Below are 27406 nucleotides of genomic sequence, written 5' to 3'. Positions count from 1 at the left end.
AAATGCACCCTGTCACACACAGAGTTTCTCAAAGAAGCGGTGATGTTGTGTGCACCATGCTGGTGTAGCGCAGGCACACCTTTCTTTGAGAAGTAGTGCCAGCTGGGCATCTGGTACTGGGGCACTGCGACGGACATAAGGTCTCGAAAATCCTCTGTGTCCACCAGGCTGAAAGGCAGCATTTCTGTAGCCAACAGCTTGCAGATGGTGAAATTCAACCTCTTAGCTTTGTCATGGCTAGGAGGAAATGGTCTTTTACTTGACCACATCTGAGGGACCGAGGGCTGGCTGTTGTGCTTAGACGTGGTTGAGTAGGGTGTCCCCGGCAAACTGCCGGTCTGTGAGGAAGATGCAGGCGGAAAAGTTAGGTTGCCTTGATCCAAAGGTGGTGCTCTCGATGTCGGAGAGCGCTCAACACCAGCTGGTGTTTCCACTTCCAAATGAAATGATGACCTGCCAATCACACAGGCTGTTGCGGGTAAAGAGGTGCCAGGTCTGCATCCAAAAACATGTGTGACTTCTGTCCCCCCAGTCACAGAGGATGAAGAGGCAGCGGATGCACAAGATGGGGCAGACGGTGGTTGGCCCGGCCTGCTAGGCCACATTGTAGCACAGTGAGCTTCCCACTGCAACTTATGCTTCATATCCATATGACGGTTCATGCATGAAGTACTCAAACCATGGATTTTTTGGCCTCTACTTAGCTTTTGGTGACAAATATTACAGATAACACGAGTTGGGTCATCCTTATCAATCTGAAAAAATGCCCAGGCTATGCAAGGCTTAGAGCCCATGCGACCTGAAGAGCCACTACGACTTGTGGTCAGAGGCAGAGTTGTGGTTGAGGATGCAGTTGTTGACGTGCTTCCAGTACTCCGTCTCTGTCCAGGAAGGTGCAACCTAACCTCGTCGTCAATAGCATCTGTGACGCCCAGCTGCGCTTGGTATCACAGATCCTAGAAGAGTGCATTTATGGAATCCTCCACAAGACGCCCCCATAAACATTCACACATCTCCACCTTCCACCTCAGACCAGCAGAGGGAGCCTGTTAGGGATATAAATAGGGAAGGTGGAGCTAGGCAGTTCAGTTCCTCTGAAGAGTTCCTGCAGTAGAGAAGCCTAAGAGAGGTCAGTCTGCAGTGGAGCTCAGTCTAGTCTAGAGAACTCAGTTAATAGTTTAGCAGTGGAGCACGAAGCTCCTGCTAGCTAGATTCAGGGTGCCCAGTTAGAGCTTAAGGTGTGCCGGCGCCATAAGATCGGTGAAGCGCGGCAAGCTGCCGTTAGTGTGTATAGCCTAGTGAGGGCCCAAGTAGGCCGAAGGCGAGTGGAGAGTTAGTACATAGGGGGCAGTGGAGCTTAACCAGCTCACCCCGAAGCATTTACCTGACACCGGATCCGAGCTTACCGAGATCTCTATGACCCAGTAAGGCATAACCGGAATCCCTGGAGAACTACAAGTCCCAGGATCGCTAAGGTGCTGATGCGTAACAGAGCCAGGAGACGCTTAGGCCCCGCATACTGGGAGCGTGAACTCCAAGACAAGGCCCTACCACAAGGTCAGCCAGCGCAGGACAGAGACAAAGTTAGGCCTAGCTCCAGGCAGGTCAGAAACTTACTACACAGAGGCAAGAAACAGGAGGCCCTACACCCTCTCATTGGGGAGGATCCTGATATGCACCCTTCACCCTACAGTGCTCCGGGATGTGCCTGAATTTCCACCAGTAAAAGGTACTGAAGTGACTACCGTGTCCGTTCCCCTTCTTGCTCTGACCCAGCTGGGTCTCGCCTGTCCTGAATTCCCCCTGCATACGCTTTTCTGAGGCCTAGCTCCACCTGTGGGGAGCTATTCCATCGAGCTGCCTAATCACCAGCCTCAGTGGACTGCTGCAGCGCTGGTGCTTCTCACCAGATACCACAGGTGGCGTCACGAACTCTTATAAAATTAACAATTATCCACCCTTTTAAAGAGTGACCCCAGGGTACGGGCCCGGGAGCCGACCACCGTGACATCCCCAAGGCCAGGCAAAGGCCCGGGCACCGAGTCATCCCCATCCCCTGGGATAGTCACATCCTCCTCCACCTCCTCTGCTGACCTCATCGACTGGCTGACTGTGGGTTGACAGTAAGTGGATTCTCCAACCTCGTCATCATCACCCTGTGTGTTCTCACACCCGTCGTCCTCAGAGCCAACCTCTTCCTGCCCTGACCGAAAAGTCAAGTTGTCGCTCCAATCAGGTATTTGAGTCTCATCATCGTCTTCATCATTGTCTCCACCAACAGGAGTTACAGTTTGGGAACGAGGGTCTACATTATGCTCAGAACCTTCTTAATCTGGTCCTGGATCCGACTCATAAAGATTCTGGGCATCAGTGCAGATCATTTCCTTGTCTGGATTAACAGAAGCTCTGGAGCAGACCTCCATTTCCCAGGCTATAGTATAAGTAAACAGCTGTGCAGACTCAACCATCTGTGTTACCCCATACTCAGACGGGCAGCTGGAGACTTGGGAGCTGTGAGGAAGAAGTGCGATTGGGGTGACACCTCTGAGGACTGGAGTATTTGTGATGTTGAAGTTGAGGTGGAGGAGAGCCCACTTGAAGGAGCACTTGATATCCGTTGAAGCACCTGCTGTTTTTGTGCCTCTTCTGGAATTTGTAGCGATGGGCGTGTCCGTAAGAAAGGGATCGTATCACATTGTCCACGAAAAGAAGTAGACATCTTAGTTTGGCTGGAAGATGGTCTTTCTTCTGCAGATGTTACTCCCCCCCACCGCGGGGGGGCTCGACCCACCAGCGGACAGGCACCAGTATTGGGAGAGGGGGACTGGCCGTCAGGGTCCACCGCGGCTCTGGCACAAACCCGGCGACACGGAGGTTGCACGGGCAGGAAAGGACTGCGCACTCCAGCGTAGTCCCTCTGCCCGCTCTCGCCTGTAACCTCAAAGGGATGCGCAAGCGGCTTTTCTTCCCAGGGCTGTTCTCCGCCCAGCAGGAACGTGGGGGAGCTCAGGTCGGCCTTCCACTGTACTCCCTTACCTCCCTCGCCCTCTTTCCTTCTTCCGTTCTCCATCTAACCCCTGGGCTCTGTGGTGTCCGCTCTCCCTCCAGCTCTCTTCTTCTCACAGGTGGACTACCGCGTGTATTCACACTGTGGAGAATCTTTTGGGCCCAGTCATAAGAAGTTATCGAGGTAATGGATAATATGTGCCCCCTTAGAAACGTCCATTACAACCCATTCGAGGAAGCAACTAAACGCCTCAAATAGTGAGCAGGATCTGGAGCACCCCATGAGCAAACAGCGATTTATATAGTATGCTCCTTCCCAGAAGCAGCCCAATAGGTGGACACTATTCGAAGGCACAGGTAGTAAGTAACCGGAACGCCGCATCAATGTCTGTTTGGGCCATTAGCGTGACCCTTCCCAACTTCTTGATCCGCCTGATTGCCTTGTCAAAGGATGTACAGTATATACTAATGAACTTGGTTCCGCGTCGATGTTGTCGTTTACGAACCTGCCCCTTGGATATGACAAATGGTGGATTAGTCCGAATGTATTGGGTTCCATTTTTGGCACAACTCACAACGGGGATACCACTACGTCTTGTAAGGAAAGTGTTCTGAATGGAACCGCCATTCTACCTAAAGATATTTCCTTTTTTAATTTTCTTGTCACGACGTCTGGGTGTTGGTAGGCTGATTTTAGATTTTTACTCCAGAATTCTTGATTTTAGAAGGGCATGACATGCCTATATCTGTGTCTCCCCCTCCTTTTACTCCTCCACTTCTTTTCTTTTCATATGACTATATGTACTTGTCACTTTTCTATGTGTTAGTTGTGTCTTCTGAGCAGTTTTCAGCTTTTGGACACCTTTGAAGTGTTTTCTATGTGTTTTCTATGTGCTTTTTTGTGTTTTTGTTTGCCTGCCATTGGTTTTAACGGTGTTCGAAGGTGTTCGACGAACAGTTCAACGACCGAACAGTTCGACGAACAGTTCGGCGAACATACGGGTGTTCGACGAACCCAACCGAACTCGAACACTACGGGGGTGGCTCAACACTAGTGCCAAGCTGATAGACTCCTGCACAAAAAAATTAATGCTTTCATAAATTCAAAGGGTGCTTCAACAAAGTAATATTTTAAGGGTATGTATATTTATTCAAACACATTATTTTAGTTATTTAATCTTTTTCCACTCAGAAAGATTTCAGTTTGTTTCTCAATAGACTTATACAGATTATATGTGACATCAAAAGTGGAAAAAGTTCTAAAATGATTCTTCTTGGTATGATTTTTTACATTACAAATCATGGAATTTTAACAGGGGGATATAGCCTTTTAATATCTACTGTATGTTACTATCTTTTTCTTGCATGTAAGAAATCTTAAAAATTTATCGATTTGTAAACTGAAGTAGTATTTTTTCAGAATATGTTCTATTCAAATGACAAACCAATAGAATAAATTTAGTATTGTACAGATATGGTACAGGTTCTGATTGCCATCTTGTGGAAGTTAGGAGAATATTTTTACCTACTTTCCACTATGCTACTGAGACGACCTGCCAGCAGAAGACAGTTTATATTTATGTTTTGAGGAACTCTTTTAATGAAGAATTTAGTATTACAGAAATATAACAACTGTTTGAGATTGTATCAACAATGCAAAATAAAGAACAATGTGTTAATACATGCTCAACAGAAGCTTTATAAGCCAGAACTGCTGTGAGGAGGTAAAATGGAAAATGTCAATGGATATCTTTAGTAAGTAGATAAACATTCTAAAAGCAACCTAAGAAATAAACACTGTAGTGAGGGGAGAAGGGGATTAGGAAGAACAAGGAGTTAGGTGGGCGGCGGGAGGGAGATTTCAGGGATATAACACATGTACAGTGGGGAAAATAAGTATTTGATACACTACCAATTTTGCAAGTTTTCCCACCTATAAAGAATGGAGAGGTCTGTAAATTTTATCGTAGGTACACTTCAAATGTGAGAGACAGAATCCTAAAAAAAATCCAGATAATCATTTTGTATGATTTTTACATAATTAATTTGCATTTTATTGCATGAAATGAATATTTGATGCCATAAAACAGAACTTAATATTTGGTACAGAAACTTTTGCTTGAAATTACAGAGGTCAGACGTTTCCTGTAGTTCTTGACCAAGTTTGCATGCACTGCAGCAGGAATTTTGGCCCACTCCTCCATACAGATCTCCAGATCTTTCAGGTTTCGGGGCTGTCACTGGGCAACATTGAGTTTCAACTCCCTCCAAAGATTCTCTATAAGGCCACGGCTCCACTATCAGTGTTTGGTCAGTATTCAGTCAATATTTTTTGTCAGGAAAGGGAGCCAAAACCATGAGTGGGTGATAAATGCAGAATTGGTGCACTTGTTTCTATTCTACCTTTTCTCTGATTGTTCCTCACCTGGTTTTGGCTCCCACTCCTGAGAAAAAATACTGACTGAATACTGACCAAATACTGATAGTGGGGCCATGGCCTTAGGTTCAGGTCTGGAGATTGGCTAGGCCACTCCAGGACCTTGAAATGCTTCTTCCGGAGCCACTCCTTAGTTGCCATGGATGTGTGTTTCGGGTTATTGTCATGCAGAAGGACCCAGTCACGAGCCCTCTTAGATGCTCATACTAAGGGAAGGAGGCTGTTGGCCAAAATATCGCGATATATGATCCCATCCATCCTCCCTTCAATACGGTGCAGTTGTTCTGTCCCCATTGCCAAAAAGCATCTCCAAAGTATGATGTTTCCCCAGACAGCCTGGATATGTGCTGGTGTGAGTAAGGGGACCTTGCGTGCCCTGCAGGATTTTAATCCATGTTGACGTTGTGTTATTAACGGTAATGTTTCAAACTGTGGTCCCAGCTATCTTCAGGTCATTGACCAGGTCCTCCCATGTAGTTCTGGGCTAATTCCTGACCTTTCTGATAATCAATCTTGCCCCACGAGGCGAGATCTTGCATGGAGCCCCAGACCAAGGAAGATTGACAGTCATCTTGTGCTTCTTCCATTTTCTAATAATTGTGCCAATAATTGTTGCCTTCTCACCAAGCTGCTTGCCTTTTGTCCTGTAGCCCACCCCAGCCTTGTGCAGGTCTACAATATTCTCCCTAGTGTCCTTCGACAGCTCTTTGGTCTTGGCCGTGGTGGTGAGGTTGAGGAGTGATTGATCGAGTGTGTGGAGAGGTGTCTTTTATACAGGTAACGAGTTCAAACTGATGCAATTAGGATGGCTTCTTAAACAAAAACTAAAAGCTCTGTGAGAGACAGAATTCTTGCAGGTTGTTAGGTGATCAAATACTTATTTCATGCAATAAAATGCAATTTAATTATTTAAAAATCACACAATGTGATTTTCTGTTTTTTATTTTTAGATTCTGTCTCTCACAGTTGAAGTGTACCTACGATAAAAATTACAGACCTCTCCATTCTTTGAAGGTGGGAAAACTTGCAACATTGGCAGTGTATCAAATACTTATTTTCCCCACTGTATATGAGACTAATGAAATTGTAGAGTCTCTGTGGTGGTGATAAGGGGAAGGAGAATAAAATAATAAAATATTGCTAGGGGTTTGTGTGATGAAATGGCCACAGGGAGACCCTGCAGAATCTCGCTGTTGCCACAACTTGTGATGGATCCACACCCCACCACCCACCTGACATCACAATTATGTCAGCCAGAGCATGTGGTACGGACCTGACCTCTGCACCTACGTGACGTTCCGCACCCCCCTCGAGTACGCGTAAGGTCAGATTGGTACCGTTCTGCACAGACACCCCTGTCCACATGGGTACAGGAGGGCACCACGGAGTGAGAAGGGGAGGCCCACTCAGTCACTGACATGGCACCACACTTGCTCACACCCCTGACAGGCTGAGAGTCTCTTTCACTAGCTCCAGTGAAGCAGAGCCTGGTCGGCCTGGGAGAGCTGCCACCAATTTCTATTTGATATAACAGACTTATATCGGGCTAGAAACCAGCCCAGTAGCGTGTTTGTTGGACCGAAAAATGGACGTAAGGTTCGTGGATTGAGATGAAAGAATAGCCCAAGGTTAAATTATATGTTTAATTGCCTTAGGGGCACACTGAACAATACACTATATACATAAGGGTAATACATACACAGTGGTCAGAGTTACAAACACGAAAGTATGGGTACAAAAGATATAAAGCAGTTATTACAAGTCAGTTACCAGTTAGATAGACGATCTGGCTTTCGGGGAAAGGGCTGCCACATGGGAGATTTGTGGGCCTTCTCTTTGTTGTTGGAGGACTTTTCCCACACGACTTGACATCATGACCTCCCCAGGAAAAAGACGCTGGGCTCTGGAAGCAGGGACTGTTAAACTCTCTGGTTCACTCCCACTACCCCCCTTGGTTCTCTCCCAGCTACAGATTCCAAAAAACTAAAAGAAGCTATACCTCTTTACTGGATGCTCTTAGGGAGCAGTTCTGGCGTTATCGGGCCCAGCCGGGCCCCTGCTACGTGTGGATACCAAGCACCAGGGTCCTAGGGGCCCCCGCAAGGCTGTGACTGGTATCTCCCTTTCCCTACGCTCTAGACTGCGTTGAAAGCTTGGGTGACATTCTCCCGGTTCGTGCGATTCCAAAAATCGTATTCCCATAACTCGGTGTTGAATTATAGTTTCTCAAACGAAGGACCACTTGCCCGGGCTGTAGCAGCTTCACAGCTGCTGGTGGGAGTTTTGTCACTCACGGCCTGTCGGCCTCCTCCTTTGCAAGCTGCAGTGTCGAATTACACTGTACATGGAGATCTCTATAAAACCTGCTAAACAGGGCACAGTGATGGACATGGGATTGTGTAGAACATTCTTCACATCTCCCTCCTTTAGAGGGCACTAGGGGGCAGAACCACCCGGTGTTCCCCCACGTGCCCGTCCGCAACTTTCTTTTGTTGGGATAAGCCGTTGGCATTGCCATGTTCGCGGCCCTTTTTGTGGCAAATGGCGAAATGGTACTGCTGGAGCGCGAGGCTCCAGCGCAGCAACCTCCCATTAGTTCCGGACACGGTGTGTAATGAGCTGAGGGGATTGTGGTCTGTTTGCACGGTGACTTGGCGTCCGTATAAGTATGTCTGCAGACGCTGCAGGGCCCACACAATTGCCAGATATTCCTTCTCCATTGTGGAATAGGCCACCTTCCTTGGCAGGAGCTTCCGATTCAGGTACAAACGGAGTGTTCATGGCCCGTAGTGTCGACCTGGCTGAGCACCGCACCGAGGCCAAAGTCACTGGCATCGTTCTGTACTACAAACAGCCGCATGAAGTCAGCTGCCTGTCGTACCAGTGAGCTAGAAAGTGTTGCCTTCAGCGCCCGGAAGGCGGTCTTACAGTCATTTGTCCAATCGACTGCGGAGGGCAGCTTCTTCTTGGTGAGGTCCGTCAGGGGCTTCGCCAGGCTACTATAGTGGTGGACGAACCTCCTATAGTACCTGACAGTGCCCATGAAGGACATCACCTGTTTCGTGGTCCTGGGGGTGGGCCAGGATGCGATGGGATCCACCTTCCTGGCCTCTGGCTTCAGAGCTTCCCCACCTACCCGGTGTCCCAGGTAGTGGACCTCACTCATACCCCGCTGGCATTTTTCCGGCTTAATGGTCAAGCCTGCCCGTTGGATGTGCTCAAGCACCTTCGCCAGATGCTCTAGGTGATCCTCCCAGGTGGGACTGAAGATGGCAATGTCATCCTGGTACGCAGCCACGTACCCTTCGAGTCCCTTGAGCAGCGTGTTGACCATCCGCTGAAAAGTGCAGGGGCATTCTTCAAGCCGAATCGCATCACCATGGACTCATACAGTCCGAGTGGAGTGATTAAGTCAGAGCGTTCCCATGCCTCAGGGGTCAGGGAAATCTGCCAATATCCCCGGCTCAGACCCATTGTGGTCAGGTAATGGCCCAGGCCAACTGATTGAGCAGGTCATCGATGCGTACCCAATAGCACGCAATCAGCGTTGAGCCCCCTGTAGTCCACACAGAACTGGGTTGTCCGGTCCTTCTTTGGGACGAGGACTACAGGCGAGGCCCAAGCATTGCTAGAAGGTTGGATGACCCCCAGCTTCAGGATCTCGTCAATCTCCTGGTGCATGTGATTTATATACCTAAATAATCCCTAACCAAATATAAATACATAAATCTCAAAAAATAAATTCCATTTAATTATTCCCACCATGAATATACCACATTTTGATATTTACATAAATGTTCTAATTTACATTTCTCAATATTCTTTTTATTAAATATGTTCAACGTTTTACAATTTTTTAAAAAAGATTTTTAATGTTTTAAGATTTTTTTGATATTTTTTGAAAAATACTGCTCATTATATTTATACATGCAACTGATTCCTTGTAAACAACCTGCATCAAGTGACTAAATCTATCCTTTATTCTCTTTCTCCTCAATATTATACTAATAAATGCCTTATAGATAGATCAGTACAGGGTCGGTCTGGCCTGGTGGGAAATCGGGAAATTTCCCGGTGGGCCCCGATATGAGAGTGAGAAAATTGGTGGCGGGGGCCCTTTAAAAGTGTGAGCCCTTTAAAAGCGCGGCTGAATCAAATGTAGCGTCGCTCGCACGGCACATTCATTGGTGACAGCGGGCCTGCAGTGACGTGCATGCAACATACTTACCACATGAGTCCTGACACTAAGAGGATGGATTCTTTCTGGGCGGTGACACGCACCGCGCTCTGCTTTCTCGCTGGCTGGCAGACTGTGGTGACGCTGACGCCGCTCTCTTCTGGCCTCTGATACGCTGCGGCCGCGCTCTGCAGTGCTCTCTCTGCTCCGGGGCCGTCCTATGATACGCCGGCGCCACCGAAGCTGATGTCTTGCTCTGCTCTCCCTGCTCCCGGGCTTCTGATACGGTCCCATCCCGGCTCTATATCTGCCCTGGCCTGCTCCCCTGTAGTAATACCGGCTCCCGACCAGATGGTGGCACCGCCCCCTTCTCTCCTGCTCTGACTCTTGGCTTTTTTATACCGGCTCCGGGGCTGGATATGTGGAATGTGGCCTGGCCTGGAATTGGAAACAAGGCTGTAGGCCTACAGCTCCCACTGCTTCAATTTCATGTCAAGAGCACCGTGCCAAATAGTCAATAACGTTTTTATGGGTGAGTTATATGGCTGTGTGTGTGTGTGTATATGGCTGTGTGTGTGTGTGTGTGTGTGTGTGTGTGTGTGTGTGTGTATATGCCTGCATGTGTGTATATGGCTGTGTGTGTGTGTGTGTATATGCCTGCATGTGTGTGTATATGGCTGTGTGTGTGTGTGTATATGCCTGCATGTGTGTGTGTGTGTGTATGCCTGCATGTGTGTGTGTGTGTATGCCTGCATGTGTGTGTATATGGCTGTGTGTGTGTATATGCCTGCATGTGTGTGTATATGGCTGTGTGTGTGTGTATATGCCTGCATGTGTGTGTGTGTGTGTGTATATGACTGTGTGTGTGTGTGTATATGCCTGCATGTGTGTGTGTGTATATGGCTGTGTGTGTGTGCATATGCCTGCATGTGTGTGTGTATATGCCTGCATGTGTGTGTGTATATGCCTGCATGTGTGTGTGTGTGTATATGCCTGCATGTGTGTGTGTGTGTGTGTGTGTGTATATGGCTGTGTGTGTATATGCCTGCATGTGTGTGTGTGTGTGTGTGTATGTGTATATGGCTGTGTGTGTATATGCCTGCATGTGTGTGTGTGTGTGTGTGTGTATATGGCTGTGTGTGTATATGCCTGCATGTGTGTGTGTGTGTGTGTGTGTGTATATGGCTGTGTGTGTGTGTATATGCCTGCATGTGTGTGTGTGTGTGTGTGTGTATATGGCTGTGTGTGTGTGTGTATATGCCTGCATGTGTGTGTGTGTATATGGCTGTGTGTGTGTATATGCCTGCATGTGTGTGTGTGTATATGCCTGCATGTGTGTGTGTGTATATGCCTTCATGTGTGTGTGTGTGTGTGTATATGGCTGTGTGTGTGTGTATATGCCTGCATGTGTGTGTGTGTGTGTGTATATGCCTGCATGTGTGTGTGTGTGTGTGTATATGCCTGCATGTGTGTGTGTGTGTATATGCCTGCATGTGTGTGTATGTATATATGCCTGCATGTGTGTGTGTGTATATGCCTGTGTGTGTACAGTGTGTGTGTATATGCCTGCTTGCGTGTGTGTGTAGTGTGTATATGCCTGCATGTGTTTGTGTGTATGTATTTGAGTGCCGGCATGTCTACGTGTGTATATGTGTCTTCACACGTGTGTGCGTGCTTCCCTGCGTGTCTGCATTTTTGTGTGTGATTGTCTGAGTGTGTCCCCATTTCTGTGAGTATGTGTATCTGTGTGTGCATATTAGGGCTCTTTCACATGTCCTGATATTTACGGGACTGGAGATATCCGTGTCCACCTGTGTGTCATCCGTGTGACACGTACCGTCGCTTGGGAATCAGTGTACAGTTAGCGCTGTTCCCAAGAGCCGGGTGCTGAGCGCTGCCCTCATCATAGATCCCTGCCGGTGCTGCGATCAGCAGCAGCAGGGTCAATGATGAGAGTAGTAGTCCACTCCCTCCGTGTCCAGCTGTAAAAATAGGAATAAAATAAAAGAATCCTTATACTCAACTCTCCTAAGCGTCACCCGCTGTAATCCATGTGAGCGCTCACGCCGAGGAGAATGACTCCTGCAGCGAGCGGGCCCCAGAGCTGCGCTCAGTGATTGACAGGGCGCCCCTTGTTGAGCGCAGCTCCGGGGCCCACTCGCTGCAGGAGTCGTTCTCCTCGACGTGAGCGCTTGCACGGATTACAGCGGGTGACGCTTAGGAGAGGTGAGTATAAGGATTTTTTTATTTTATTCCTATTTTTACAGTTCTACACGGCGGGAGTAGACTACTACTCTCATCATTGACTCTGTTGCTGCTGATCGCAATGCCGGCAGGGATCTATGATGAGAGCAGCGTTCAGCACCTGGCTCTTGGGAACAGCGCTAACTGTACACCGTGTGAAAGAGCCCTTAGTATGTGTCTGTGTGCGCTTGTTTTCGTGTGTAAGCGCGTTTCTGCATGTCAGTGTGCTCTTCCAAAGATTTATTATATTTGGGGAGAGATGGGAGAGAAATTTTAGGAGACAGAATGGGGAGCTGTGTGAAGAAACAGTATGGTGAACCAGAGGAGGGGTGGGAATGAGTGCAGGAACAGAATGGGGAAGGGGGATGTATGAGGAAACAGTATGGAGAGTGGGGAAATAGTGTGAGGAGACAGTATGGAGGGAGAAAAGTGTGAGGTAACACAGCACAGAGACTAGGTAGTGAGGGGGAAGGTATAGAGATGCGGCAGTATAGGGGAAACAGTGTGAGGGCACAGCAAGGAGGGAACAGTATGCTGAGGAGGGGGAGTGTGATGAAGGGGCACAGTATAGAGACTGGGCAGTATAGGGGGGACACAGTGTGAGAGGACAATGTGAACAGGGGGCCCAGTATGGTAAGGAGAGCACAGTGTGGAGAGCAGGTACCATAAGAGGGGTAGAGTGTATGTCATGTTTTGTGCAGGGAGCATTGTAAGAGTTAGGTTTATTCAGGGGCTCAGTGTAGATATTTTTATTCAGGAGCATTATAATGACACTATTATCTTTAAGGGCATCGTGTGGGGATGTGCTGCAGAATACCAGAGAAGATGGAAGTCTGCAGAGACGAGCTGTGGATAAGAAAAGTCATCATGGCGTCTGGACAAGAGGAAGAAAAGAAAGAGAACAACTCTAATCAGAGAAGACGTCTCAGGTAAGATACCTGGATGTAAATGTTCATTTGTGATCCTGCCTGTGTCTCATCAGTACTGTGCTTCCTGTATGGTCCGCAGTCTGATGATGACTGATAACAACTCCCAGTATCTCTATTGTTAATTACATACTGGGAGTTGTAGGTTTATGCGATACAAAGATATATGGGGCTGACCTGACATTACAATTGATGGTGGTTCAGATGATGCATTTATGTACTGATGTGTTTGTGCGTGTCTGCGTATCTGGAATAATATGTATTTTTGTAAGATGCGTGTGTGTAACAGTGCATTGTGGTGTGTAATAACATTCATATGCTTGGGACACCTTTACTAAATCTATTAGGTACCTTTCACATGTGTTAAGGAATTCCATTTGTCTTTCCACATTTAGGAACAGACAAGTGAAATTTGCTAACCTTGTCATAACTGTCACCATAGGGATGTGCTTGTATGGAGCGGGTTCAGGAGCTGAGCCTGCTCCATACCGGGCAGATGTCGGCTGTGTTACATAGCCGGTGTCTGCATGTAACAGCAGTGATCAGAGCTCGCCTTGATTGCTGCAGTTTTGAGTATTTAAGTGCTCTTTTCAATCACTGACAGCGGCATTTAGATAGCACAATGGCCGGTGCATGCAGTCACCTGTTCCCTTCAGCCCCCTGTGACGCAGTTGCAGGTTGCTGATGGGTTGCCAGTAGTGCTGAGTGAGCGTGGTCAGATAAGAGACATTACAGTCACCGCAAACTACAAAGTGAGTGTGCTGCAATAACGTCCGGCACCTTGATTGTGACACTTCCATGGAGCCCAACCTCAGGCTGAGCTTCATTGAATGACTAACATGGCAGCAGCACCTGGCAACTAGTGCTGAGTGAGTGTGGTCGGATAAGGTGTGATCCCAGCATGCTCGGGTGTTATCCGAGTATCTTGTAGCGCTCTGCTAATATGCTCGAGTCCCTGCGGTAACATGTTTTGCGGCGGTAGACAGAAGCAACACATGCAGGGATTACCTAACAAACAGGCGAATCCTGCATGTGTTGCATCTGTCTACCGCCCCAAAACATGCTACCCTGGGGATTCGAGCATAGTAGCAGAGCACTACAAGATACTCAGACAAAACCCGAGCATGCTGGGATCACACCTTATCCGACCACGCTCGCTCAGCACTAGTTGCCATGTGTTGCTGCCATGTTAGTCATTCAATGAAGCTCAGCCTGAGGTTGGCCTCCATGGAAGATGTCACAATCATGGTGCCGGACATTATTGCAGCTCCCTCACTTTGTAGTTCGCGGTGACTGTAATGTTTTCCTCCTTGCACCGATCCTATGACAGGAAGCGAGAGGTGGCAGGAAGAGTAAAATGTAATTTTCTCTGTGTAGCCAATGCTTTTCCAATAAGCCATCTAACCAGGCTTTAAACCCTATTTACCTGCAGATTAACCCCATATCTGCAGATAAATAGCGTTTTTCAAGGTGACAAGTTACCATTAAAGGGACTCTGGCAGTACGGAATGACTGTTCGAAGAAAGTCCTGCCGCTTGGTGCTCCACAGCGCGGCCAATCATGTAATTATAGTACATTATAGAAAAGCATAACAAGTAATAAAACCGTTTATGGTGGGCTGTAGTGTGGGCCCCTAGAGTCAGTTCCCCTGGTGGGCCCTAGGCACCCCAGTCCGACCCTGGATCAGTATATTGCCGCATTCCCACAGATCCCAATTCACATCATAAGAAAAAAATCACCATATTGTTCCTTTATCACTTTATATCCCATTATCTCAATCTATCCCATTCAGAGAGGTATAGTTACACATTAAGCTACTAATAAAGGAATCATCGCAAACACACGGGAATAGAAAAAGCCTGTATTCCAAGTGATTCTCGCCTCCCACAGATCGTTATCTGAGATAAGAGAGGCTCTTAAATAGAGATGAGCGTTGTTCTACTCGAACTGTTCGCCAATCTCAAATTCGAGCTGTTTTGGGCGGTGTTCGAGCCGTTCGGCGAACACGAACAATTTGAGAAAAATTCGGCTGTTCGAGGTTATGTTCGATAACTGGTCGTGCACCAAAATCATAACTGGATTTTTTCTCAGTAATGATGAAAATTAATGTTAATACGCAGTTTGAGTGTACAGCGGGGTGGGGGGAGGGGCAGGGGATGGATCTCTGCAGGAACAATGAAGAGCTCCATTTTTTTTTTCTCTTTCCCGCATTTACAGTGGGGAGGTGCAATCTGTCAGCCTATCAGCAGCGCACACACGGAGCGAAGTGCTTTTTTTCACACAAGCAAGGGCATGTGTCATTGGCAGTGTATGTCACATGTCCTTGCCCTATAAGACCAAGCCATTTTCCCCGTCGCCACCATTTTCTCACTGCTGCAGCTGCGTGTTAGACGGCACCGCTGTTGCTGTGTGCGCTATACCTTGTTAATTTCAAGCCAATTTTCGCACAAATCTACAGATAGCTTGGGAGTAGGGAATAGTTGTGATTGCAGTCCTTTTAAGGACTAGGTTACAGCATTTCCTACGACTTTTATCAGGCAGGTCTGTGCTCTTAAATAGATAGATTGTGGGAGTAAAGACTAATTGTAATTGGAGTCCTTTTCAGGACTAGGTTACATCAGTTCCTATCAGTTTTTGCCAGGCAGGTCTGTGCCAGTGCTGTGCAAGTTTTTTTCACAGCATTTGGCTTAATCTAGCAAAGCTAATCCTTTTTGGCCTATTGCAGAGTGTGTTAGTCAGTGGAGTAGCCTATCTGTGTTGCAAGATATACCACCTGTGTATAGAATACCAATTTTTTTACTGCACCTAGTGAAGTAAAATCTTTTGGGCATAGCATCATTCTATTAGTCCATCTATACTGACCTCCATCAGGTTGCAAATTGAATATAATTTTTTTCTGCATCTAGCTCTGAAAAAATATTGGGCTTCTAGCTGTGTGTGGGACTTGTTGTATTAGTCCATCTATACTGACCTCCATCAGGTTGCAAACTGAATATATTTTTTTCTGCATCTACCTCTGAAAAAATATTGGGCTTCTAGCTGTGTGTGGGACTTGTTCTATTAATCCATCTATACAGACCTCCATCAGGTTGCAAACTGAATATATTTTTTTCTGCATCTACCTCTGAAAAAATATTGGGCTTCTAGCTGTGTGTGGGACTTGTTCTATTAATCCATCTATACAGACCTCCATCAGGTTGCAAACTGAATATATTTTTTTCTGCATCTACCTCTGAAAAAATATTGGGCTTCTAGCTGTGTGTGGGACTTGCTGTATTAGTCCATCTATACTGACCTCCATCAGGTTGCAAACTGAATATATTTTTTTCTGCATCTACCTCTGAAAAAATATTGGGCTTCTAGCTGTGTGTGGGACTTGTTCTATTAATCCATCTATACAGACCTCCATCAGGTTGCAAACTGAATATATTTTTTTCTGCATCTACCTCTGAAAAAATATGTGGCCTTCTAGCAGTGTGTGGGACTTTCTCTATTAGTCCATCTATACTGACCTCCATCAGGTTGCAAATTAAAAATAATTTTTATCTGCATCTACCTCTGAAAAAATATTTGGGCTTCTAGCTGTGTGTGGGACTTGTTCTATTACTCCATCTATACTGACCTCCATCAGGTTGCAAACTGAATATATTTTTTTCTGCATCTACCTCTGAAAAAATATTGGGCTTCTAGCTGTGTGTGGGACTTGTTGTATTAGTCCATCTATACTGACCTCCATCAGGTTGCAAATTAAAAATAATTTTTATCTGCATCTACAGTACCTCTGAAAAAATATTTGGGCTTCTAGCTGTGTGTCGGACTTGTTCTATTAGTCCATCTATACTGACCTCCATCAGGTTGCAAATTGAATATAATTTTTATCTGCATCTAGCTCTGAAAAAATATTTGGCCTTCTAGCAGTGTGTGGGACTTTCTCTATTAGTCCATCTATACTGACCTCCATCAGGTTGCAAATTAAAAATAATTTTTATCTGCATCTAGCTCTGAAAAAATATTTGGCCTTCTAGCAGTCTGTGGGACTTTCTCTATTAGTCCATCTATACTGACCTCCATCAGGTTGCAAATTAAAAATAATTTTTATCTGCATCTACCTCTGAAAAAATATTTGGGCTTCTAGCTGTGTGTGGGACTTGTTCTATTACTCCATCTATACTGACCTCCATCAGGTTGCAAACTGAATATATTTTTTTCTGCATCTACCTCTGAAAAAATATTGGGCTTCTAGCTGTGTGTGGGACTTGTTGTATTAGTCCATCTATACTGACCTCCATCAGGTTGCAAATTAAAAATAATTTTAATCTGCATCTACAGTACCTCTGAAAAAATATTTGGGCTTCTAGCTGTGTGTCGGACTTGTTCTATTAGTCCATCTATACTGACCTCCATCAGGTTGCAAATTGAATATAATTTTTATCTGCATCTAGCTCTGAAAAAATATTTGGCCTTCTAGCAGTGTGTGGGACTTTCTCTATTAGTCCATCTATACTGACCTCCATCAGGTTGCAAATTAAAAATAATTTTTATCTGCATCTAGCTCTGAAAAAATATTTGGCCTTCTAGCAGTGTGTGGGACTTTCTCTATTAGTCCATCTATACTGACCTCCATCAGGTTGCAAATTAAAAATAATTTTTATCTGCATCTACAGTACCTCTGAAAAAATATTTGGGCTTCTAGCTGTGTGTGGGACTTGTTCTATTAGTCCATCTATACTGACCTCCATCAGGTTGCAAATTGAATATAATTTTTATCTGCATCTACCTCTGAAAAAATATTTGGCCTTCTAGAAGTGTGTGGGACTTTCTCTATTAGTCCATCTATACTGACCTCCATCAGGTTGCAAATTGAATATAATTTTTATCTGCATCTAGCTCTGAAAAAATATTTGGCCTTCTAGCAGTGTGTGGGACTTTCTCTATTAGTCCATCTATACTGACCTCCATCAGGTTGCAAATTAAAAATAATTTTTATCTGCATCTACCTCTGAAAAAATATTTGGGCTTCTAGCTGTGTGTGGGACTTGTTCTATTACTCCATCTATACTGACCTCCATCAGGTTGCAAACTGAATATATTTTTTTCTGCATTTACCTCTGAAAAAATATTGGGCTTCTAGCTGTGTGTGGGACTTGTTGTATTAGTCCATCTATACTGACCTCCATCAGGTTGCAAATTAAAAATAATTTTTATCTGCATCTACAGTACCTCTGAAAAAATATTTGGGCTTCTAGCTGTGTGTGGGACTTGTTCTATTAGTCCATCTATACTGACCTCCATCAGGTTGCAAATTGAATATAATTTTTATCTGCATCTAGCTCTGAAAAAATATTTGGCCTTCTAGCAGTGTGTGGGACTTTCTCTATTAGTCCATCTATACTGACCTCCATCAGGTTGCAAATTAAAAATAATTTTTATCTGCATCTAGCTCTGAAAAAATATTTGGCCTTCTAGCAGTGTGTGGGACTTTCTCTATTAGTCCATCTATACTGACCTCCATCAGGTTGCAAATTAAAAATAATTTTTATCTGCATCTACCTCTGAAAAAATATTTGGGCTTCTAGCTGTGTGTGGGACTTGTTCTATTAATCCATCTATACAGACCTCCATCAGGTTGCAAACTGAATATAATTTTTTTCTGCATCTAGCTCTGAAAAAATATTTGGCCTTCTAGCAGTGTGTGGGACTTGTTCTATTAGTCCACCTATACTGACCTCCATCAGGTTGCAAATTCAAAATAATTTTTTGTCTGCATCTAGCTCTGAAAAAATATTTGGCCTTTTAGCAGTGTGTGGGACTTTCTCTATTAGTCCATCTATACTGACCTCCATCAGGTTGCAAACTGAATATATTTTTTTTCTGCATCTACCTCTGAAAAAATATTGGGCTTGTAGCTGTGTGTGGGACTTGTTCTATTAATCCATCTATACAGACCTCCATCAGGTTGCAAACTGAATAAAAAAATTTTCTGCATCTACCTCTGAAAAAATATTTGGGCTTCTAGCTGTGTGTGGGACTTGTTCTATTAGTCCATCTATACTGACCTCCATCAGGTTGCAAATTGAATATAATTTTTTTCTGCATCTAACCCAGCCAATAGTTTTGGCCTAATACCACAGTTTGGCCACTCAGCTCTGCTCGGTTCCCATCCATTATTTTTTTGTGCAAACAACTCCAGAGTTGTGAATTAGTTAACCACCAAAATGAGTGGAAAAAGGCCTGCTGCTGGTGGAAAGGGGAATAGGCGTGTTGGGAAGGGGAAAAAAGGTTGTGTCCGTGGGGTAGGTGTTAAAGCAACAGTAACATCTGCAGAAGAAAGACCATCTTCCAGCCAAACTAAAATGTCTACTTCTTTTAGCGGACAATGTGATAAGATCCCTTTCTTACGGCCACGCCAATCGCTACAAATTCCAGATGAGGCACAAAATCAGCAGGTGCTTCAACGGATATCAAGTGCTCCTTTAAGTGGGCTCTCCTCCACATCAACTTCAACATCACAAATACTCCAGTCCTCAAAGGTGTCACCCCAATCGCACTTGCTTCCTCACAGCTCCCAAATCTCCAGCTGCCCGTCTGAGTATGAGGTAGAACAGATGGTTGAGTCTGCAGAGCTGTTTACTCATACTATAGCCTGGGAATCAGAGGTCGACTCCAGCGCTTCTGTGAATCCAGACGAGGAAATGATCTGCACTGATGCCCAGAATCTTTATGAGTCGGATCCAGGACCAGACGCAGAAGGTTCTGACCATAATGTAGACCCTCATTCCCAAACTGTAACTCCTGTTGGTGGAGACAATGAGGAAGACGATGATAAGACTCAAATACCTGATTGGAGCGACAACTTTAGTTTTTTGTCAGGGCAGGAACAGGTTGGCTCTGAGGACGACGGGTGTGATAACGCACAGGGTGATGATGATGAGATTGGAGATCCCACTTACTGTCAACCCACAGTCAGCCAAGAGATGAGGTCAGCAGAGGAGGTGGAGGAAGATGCTAGTGACGACGAGGTCAGGTTGCGCCTTCCTGGACAGAGACGTAGTACTGGAAGCACGTCAACAACTGCATCCTCAAACACAACTCTGCCTCTCACCACAAGTCGTGGTGGCTCTTCAGGTCGCATGGGTGCTAAGCCTTGCATAGCCTGGGCATTTTTTCAGATCGATAAAGATGACCCAACTAGTGTTATCTGTAACATTTGTCAGCAAAAGCTAAGTAGAGGCCAAAAAATACATAGTTTGAGTACTTCATGCATGAACCGGCACATGGACATGAAGCATAAGTTGCAGTGGGAAGCTCAGTGTGCTACAATGCGGCCTAGCCGGCCGGGCCAACCACCGTCTGCCATATCTTGTGCATCCGCGGCCTCTGCATCCTCTGTGACTGGGGGGACAGCAGTCACACCTGTTTTGGGGCGCAGACCTGCCACCTCTTTACCCGCAACAGCCAGCGTGATTGGCAGGTCATCATTTTCTTTGGAGGTGGTAACACCAGCTGGTGTTGAGCGCTGTCCGACATCGATAGCACCACCTTTGGATCAAGGCAACCTAACATGTCCGCCTGCATCTTCCTCACAGACCGGCAGTTTGCCGGGGACACCCTTATCAACCCCGTCTAAGCACAATAGCCAGCCCTCGGTCCCTCAGATGTGGACAAGTAAAAGACCATTTCCTCCTAGCCATGAGAAAGCTAAGAGGTTGAATTTCACCATCTGCAAGCTCTTAGCTACAGAAATGCTGCCTTTCCGCCTGGTGGACACAGAGGATTTTCGAGACCTTATGTCCGTCGCAGTGCCCCAGTACCAGATGCCCAGTCGGCACTACTTCTCAAAGAAAGGTGTGCCTGCGCTCCACCAGCATGTCGCACACAACATCACCGCTTCTTTGAGAAACTCTGTGTGTGACAGGGTGCATTTCACCACAGACACTTGGACGAGTAGGCATGGACAGGGGCGTTACATGTCGCTGACTGGGCACTGGGTAACTATGGTGACAGCAGGACAAGGGGCTGCTGTCCAAGTCTTGCCGTCCCCACGAGTTGTGCGTTAATCCTCTTTATGTCAAAGTTCCTCCACTGCTTCTGCCTCCTCAACCTCATCTCGGTCTTCCACCTGCACCCAAAGCCTGTCTGGTCATGCCACAAGCTTTCTAACTGCGCAGAAGGGATCCTGCACACCTCCTTACTATGCTGGCAGTAGGGCTCAACGTCATCAGGCGGTTTTTACATTGAAATGTCTGGGAAATGTGAGTCACACAGCTGAGGAGTTGTGGTCAGCTCTGGAGAACCAATTTCATGAATGGCTGTCTCCACTGGACCTGAAACCAGGGAAGGCCGTGTGCGACAATGCTGCAAACCTGGGTGCGGCCCTTCGCCGGGGCAATGTCACACACGTGCCTTGTATGGCTCACGTGTTGAACCTGGTTGTCCAGCAATTTTTAGCCCACTATCCCAGACTAGATGGCCTTCTGCAGAGGGCACGGTCGCTGTGTGCTCACTTCCGCCGTTCGCATCCCGCAGCTCAGCGACTTACATCTCTACAGAAGTCGTTGGGCCTGCCACTTCACCGACTAAAATGCGATGTGCCTACCCGGTGGAATTCAACTCTGCACATGTTGCAGCGACTGTGGCAGCACCGACAAGCCCTGGTGCAATACGTTCTGACGTATAGCCTGGGCCAACGAGATCCAGAGATGGGGCAAATCACGCTGGAGGAGTGGTCTCAGATCAGGGACCTATGCACCCTTCTGCACAGTTTTGAAATGGCGACGAAGATGGTTAGTGCTGACGATGCCATTATCAGCATGACTATTCCGGTGATTTACATGCTGGAGCACATGTTAAACAGAATTCGGAGTCAGGTGGTGGCACAAGAGGAGGTGGAGGAAGTAGAGGAGGAGGAGTTGTATGCGGAAGGGCTAACATCTGCAAGGTCCAGACGGTCGGCAGCACCAAGGCGGCAGGCATGTGAGGGTGGGGGAGATGGTTTTACCAGGGCGCATGGTAGCAGCCAAACTAGTGAGGAAGGTGCAGGAGCCCAGGAAGAAGTGGAGGACGAACTGATGGAAGACTCATCAGATGAGGGAGACCTTGATCAAATTTCTGTTGTGCGAGGTTGGGGGGAGAGGACAGAGGAAGGAAGCATGATTGTTACCTCGCCACCAACACAACAGGGACTTGGTGCTCCTGGATGCGCAACACACATGAGTGCCTTCTTGCTGCACTACCTGCAACATGACCCTCGAATTGTGAGAATTAGAAATAATCCTGACTACTGGGTTTCCACACTGTTAGATCCCCGGTACAAAAGTAAATTTGCAGAAATTATTCCTGCCATAGAAAGGGATGCACGCATGCAGGAGTATCAGCAGAGACTGTTGCAGAATCTTACATGTGCTTTTACACAAAATACCAGTGGTGCACGTAGTGAATCTCACAGTTCCAACTTGCCAACCGTGGGACCGTCAAGTGTTCAGCACTCAAACCGTAAAAGAACCACAGTATCTGCTGGTAACATCAATTTTGCGGAATCATTTCACCACTTTTTTAGCCCATCCTTTGCAAGGCCACAGGAGACAAGAAGTCTGACACATAGTCAACGCCTAGAGACGATGGTACAGGAGTATCTCCAAGTAAACATTGAAGCCATGACTGTGTCACTGGACCCTTGCTCTTTTTGGGCTTCCTATCTGGATAAATGGCCGGAGCTAGCCACTTACGCCTTGGAGATCTTGTCATGCCCCGCAGCCAGCGTTCTGTCTGAACGTGTGTTCTGCGCTGCTGGTGGTGTGCTGACAGATAAGCGCACGCGGCTCTCCACTGATAATGTAGACAGACTCACGTTCATAAAGATGAACAAATCATGGATCCGAAACGACTTTTCTACCCCTGTGTCATCCTGGGGAGAGTAAAAGCTTGATGATTGGTTAAAATCACCCTACCAACCGTTTTAAGCTTTCAAATTACTAATCATGTTTATCTGTATCTTGGCTGGAAAATAATTTGGGCTTTGTAGCAGTGTGCAGCACTGATTCTATTAGGCCATCTATAATAAGCTCCACCAGATTTAAAATTACTAATCATGTTTATCTGTATCTTGACTGGAAAATAATTTGGGCTTTGTAGCAGTGTGCAGCACTGATCCTATTAGGCCATCTATACTAAAGCTTCACCAGATTTAAAATTAATAATAATTTTTAGCTGCATCTAGCCCGGAAAATAATTTTTGGGCTCCGAGATGCGCAAGACACATAAGTGCCTTCTTGCTGCACTACCTGCAGCATGACCCTCATATTGTCAGAATTCGAAGTAATCATGACTACTGGGTTGCCACACTCTTAGATCCCCCAAACTTTTCGATCAACCTTTTCATTTTAATAAAAACCAAAAAAATGGTCATTTTTGAAATTATAAGCATTAGCAGGTTGTTAGAAACTGAAATCAAACAGTTTTCAACTCTTTACTTTATTCTAGGTGATGTTACATTTTCACATAGGACCCCTTGTTCGAAAGGAGCTTCTGAACTCTCTCGTCCATTGAATTTGTCAGGTTTTGGATGGTTTCTGCTTCAATTGTTTTGCATGAGGACAGAATACCCTCCCAGAGCTGTTGCTTAGATGTGAACTGCCTCCCGCCATCATAGACACTCCTTTTAATGATGCTCCAAAGGTTCTGAATGGGGTAGAGGTCAGGGGAGCATGGGAGTCACACCATAAGTTTGTCCCCTTTTATGCCCATATCAGCCAGAGATGCAGATGTTTTATGTGCAGCATGAGATGGTGCATTATCATGCAAATAAATGATCTTGCTGTGAAATACACGGTTCTTCTTCTTGAACCATGGCAGGAAGTGCTGTTTGAGAAAATCCACATACATTATGGAGTTCATCTTTAGCGCCTTCAGGGATCCTAAAGGGGCAGACAATCTCTCTCCCCATGATTCCAGCCCAAAACATTACTCCACCTCCTCCTTGTTGGCGCTGTAGCCGTGTTTGCGTGGGGTGTCCATCAACCAGCCATCCTCCACTCCATCCATCTGGACCATCGAGCGCTGCACGGCACTCATCCGTGAACAAAACAGTTTTGAAATCAGTCTTCATGTAATGTTTGGCCCACTGGAGCCGTTTCTGCTTGTGTGAAGTGGATAGAGGAGGTCGACAGGATGGCGTATGCACAGCTGCAAACCTCTGAAGGACCCTGCATCTTGTTGTTCGGGGGACATTGGAGGCACCAGCAGCTTCAAAAACTTGTCTGCTGCTATGACAAGGCTTTTTTGCCGCTGCTCTTTCAACCTGACGTAATTGCCTGTAGGAAAGAGTCCTCAATTTGCCCTTATCAGCACGCACACGTGTGTACTGTGAATCAGCTACATACTTCTTGATTGCCAAGACACTTCATCCTGATCATCGCACAATGTTGATTGTAGTCATGCCTTGACCTAAACACTCCACAATTTGTTGCTTCTCAGCAGCCGACACATCCTTTTTCTTTCCCATTTTGGCAGAAAATGTAGGCTGCTTAATAATGTGAGACAGCCTTCTTAAGTAGTCTTGCCTTTCATTGGACACACCTGCCAAACTAATTATCACAGGTGTCTGCAATTGCTTACAGTGATATAAAGAGCCCTGACACACATCACCATCAATGAGTTTAACTGACAAACAAACAAATTCTTCCCTTATCACTCCAAAACACTTTTTGCATAATAATTTGGAACACAGTGTACATGTGCTTTTCCACAAAACACCAGTGGTTCACGTAGTGAATCTTACAGTTCTAACTTGCCAACCGTGGTCTGTATGGAGTTGTTCAATAAAGATCCCAAAATTAAGATAACATAGATGGGAGAGGTCTCTATGAATAAGAATTCCTAAGTATTTGATACCCTGTGAGGGCCAGGCAAAGGGAAAGTTGGACTGGATGGAATCCTATATGGATTTGGGGAGGGAGACATCGAGGGCCTCAGACTTCGCTGCATTGATTTTAAAATTTGACCATGTAACAAAGTGATCTATTTCAGCCATAACAGCATGGATGGATATATGTGATTGAGTGATATATACTAGTACATCATCAGCAAATAGAGAGCACTTGTACTCGGTGCCTCCCACCTCAATCCACCTAATATTGGGGTTATGGCGAATTGATGAGAGCAGGTGGTCCGTCACTAAGATGTATAAGAGAGGGGACAGAGAACCATCCCTGCCTTGTCCCATTGGTGATTGTGAAAGGTGATGAAAATGTTCTGACGCGCCCCCTGGGCCTTGGGACACCCGGAGCCGGACCCTTATTGGTGGATGTTGGTGGTTGTAGTCTCCGTGGCGGCGACCCGGTTCCGTGGCTCAGGGCGGTCAAACCAGTGGCGGAACTATTTATGTGGTTTTGATGTTTAAATGTCCGACTACGCCACCCGTGGATTGCGGTCAGAGTGAACCGCCGCTCCAGGGCAGACCGCTGAGGCTGGTGTTGTGGGTGCAGCAGAGCGTAGCATAACTCCCCACGGGAGGAGTATAGCCTCAGGGCAGTGTATGCGGAGGATGGGGGTGATGGTGCAGGGCAGCAGCAGTAACGACACGGAGTCAGTGATGCAGTCCAGGGCCTTTACTCACAGTTCTTATTATCCAGACCACGTCTGCAGGTAACGGCTGCCCACGTCGTACTGTGCTCACCAGGTGAGGGGCTCAGACAACTCCCAGATAACTTTGGAGCGCTTCACAGGACCCCCTTTGTGTGTCCTTTGTCTGGCCTTTCTTACCAACCCTTCTGTCCAGCTGGCTCAGGCCTCCTCTTGGTAAACTTGGTGCCAGTTTCCCTGACCCTATGTGGTGCCTTCCTAGTGGGTGTAGCGAGGGGCTGCGCCACATAAAATGTCACAGCCTCCTGTTTCTAGCTGAGGGTCGTTTCCTGCCTCCACTAGTTTCGGGGACCGGTCTCCCCTTTGGCCTGACCCCTCCACGCAGGTGGATTCGGGCGTGCGGTGGCGACTCGCCCGTCCGCACCCCTGGGATCCCTTCGTTCCTCGTTCCTGGAGCCTTCTCCGCTCCTCTTCCTTCCTTCTCCCTCTTCCAGACCTGGGCCTCTGTTACTAGGCCCGCCTCCGGAGCAGAGCTCATGCAGAGCCCCTGCTCCCTGCCACTTCTGCTCAGACTTCTCTGCATTGAACTAAGATGGTGCCCACCTTTTATACTCCCTTCTCAATGCACCCAGGAACTGCTTCCTCCCTGCTCCTGCACTACAGGGTTCCCCTTCCTCAGTGTTCCCTCCCCCCACTCCAGCCAGGGACAGGGACTGTCGTGCCCATCTCAGGGGCATATTGGTCGCCCTGCCCCACGGCAATGTGGTGTAATGCATGCAGGTGTCGGGTCCTGATCCACACTACATCCTTACCTGAGAGTGAGATATCACACCTCTGGGTGAGGTGCAATACCTCTGTAGCAACCGAGCCCTCAGGGTGCTACAGTTCCATTTATCTTCAGCCTAGGTGACGTATTGCGATACAGGGCCATGATTTTGGCTATAAAAGGGTCCCCTAGACCCCTACCCCAAGCTTTTTAAGAGAATCATATATGGCGTGCCAGGAGACTCTATGGAATGCTTTCTCAGCATCCAACGAGAGTATCTAATTACAAATTTTTAACTGCATCTAGCCCAGGAAATACTTTGTGCCTAGTAGCAGTGTCTGCTAGTCAGCGGATTATCCCGGCTGTTAAGCAAGCTACACCACCTGTAGTTTGGACACTTAATTTTTTCAAAGGAAATGCTTCGGGACCACGGGATACTCAGTGAAGAGCATCAGGATGCACCCCAAGGCATAGGGTCTGGGACTGGCAGTAGGATGCCTTGCGGTGGACAGCCGAGCTCGATCCTTATAAAAGCTTTTTAACTGCAGCAGCTTTAGTGGACGCTACTGGAGCTGGAATTACGCGGCTGCTGGCATGAGACTTGCCCTCCAATAGATCCTTGTAAATGGATTTAAAGTGTATTCATTCAAATTAGAGAGACAATTTAAATTAAAAAGCTTAGAGCTGCCTCCACCACAGGGGGGCTCGCTCGACCCACCAGCGGACAGGCACCAGTATTAGGAGAGGGGGGCTGGCCGTCAGGGTTCACCGCGGCTCTGGCACAAACTCGGCGACGCGGAGGTGGCACGGGCAGGAGCGGACTGAACGTGTCGGCTTCTCACTTTTTGGATTTTAGAAGGGCATGACATGCCTATATCTGTGTCTCCCCCTCCTTTTACTCCTCCACCTCTTTTCTTTTCGCATGACTATATGTACTTGTCACTTTTCCATGTGTTAGTTGTGTCTTCTGAGCAGTTTGTCAGCTTTTGGACACCTTTGAAGGTGTTTTCTATGTGTTTCTATGTGTTTTTGTTTGCCTGCCATTGGTTTTAACGGTGTTCGAAGGTGTTCGACGAACAGTTCGACGAACAGTTCGGCGAACACACGGGTGTTCGACGAACCGAACCGAACTCGAACACTACGGGGGTGGCTCAACACTACTCTTAAACTCATCCTCTGTCATCCTCTATCCCCTGACCTAAACCTTATTTATCTCGTTGAAAGTGACAATGTAATTTAATGTCCATCCATAACTCCCGGAATTACCGCAA

The sequence above is a fragment of the Phyllobates terribilis genome, unplaced genomic scaffold, assembly GCF_046119375.1.
Source record: "Phyllobates terribilis strain yellow unplaced genomic scaffold, ASM4611937v1 Scaffold_2__4_contigs__length_985480577, whole genome shotgun sequence".
Taxonomy (NCBI): Eukaryota; Metazoa; Chordata; class Amphibia; order Anura; family Dendrobatidae; genus Phyllobates; species Phyllobates terribilis.
This window is presented reverse-complemented; position numbering follows the sequence as displayed.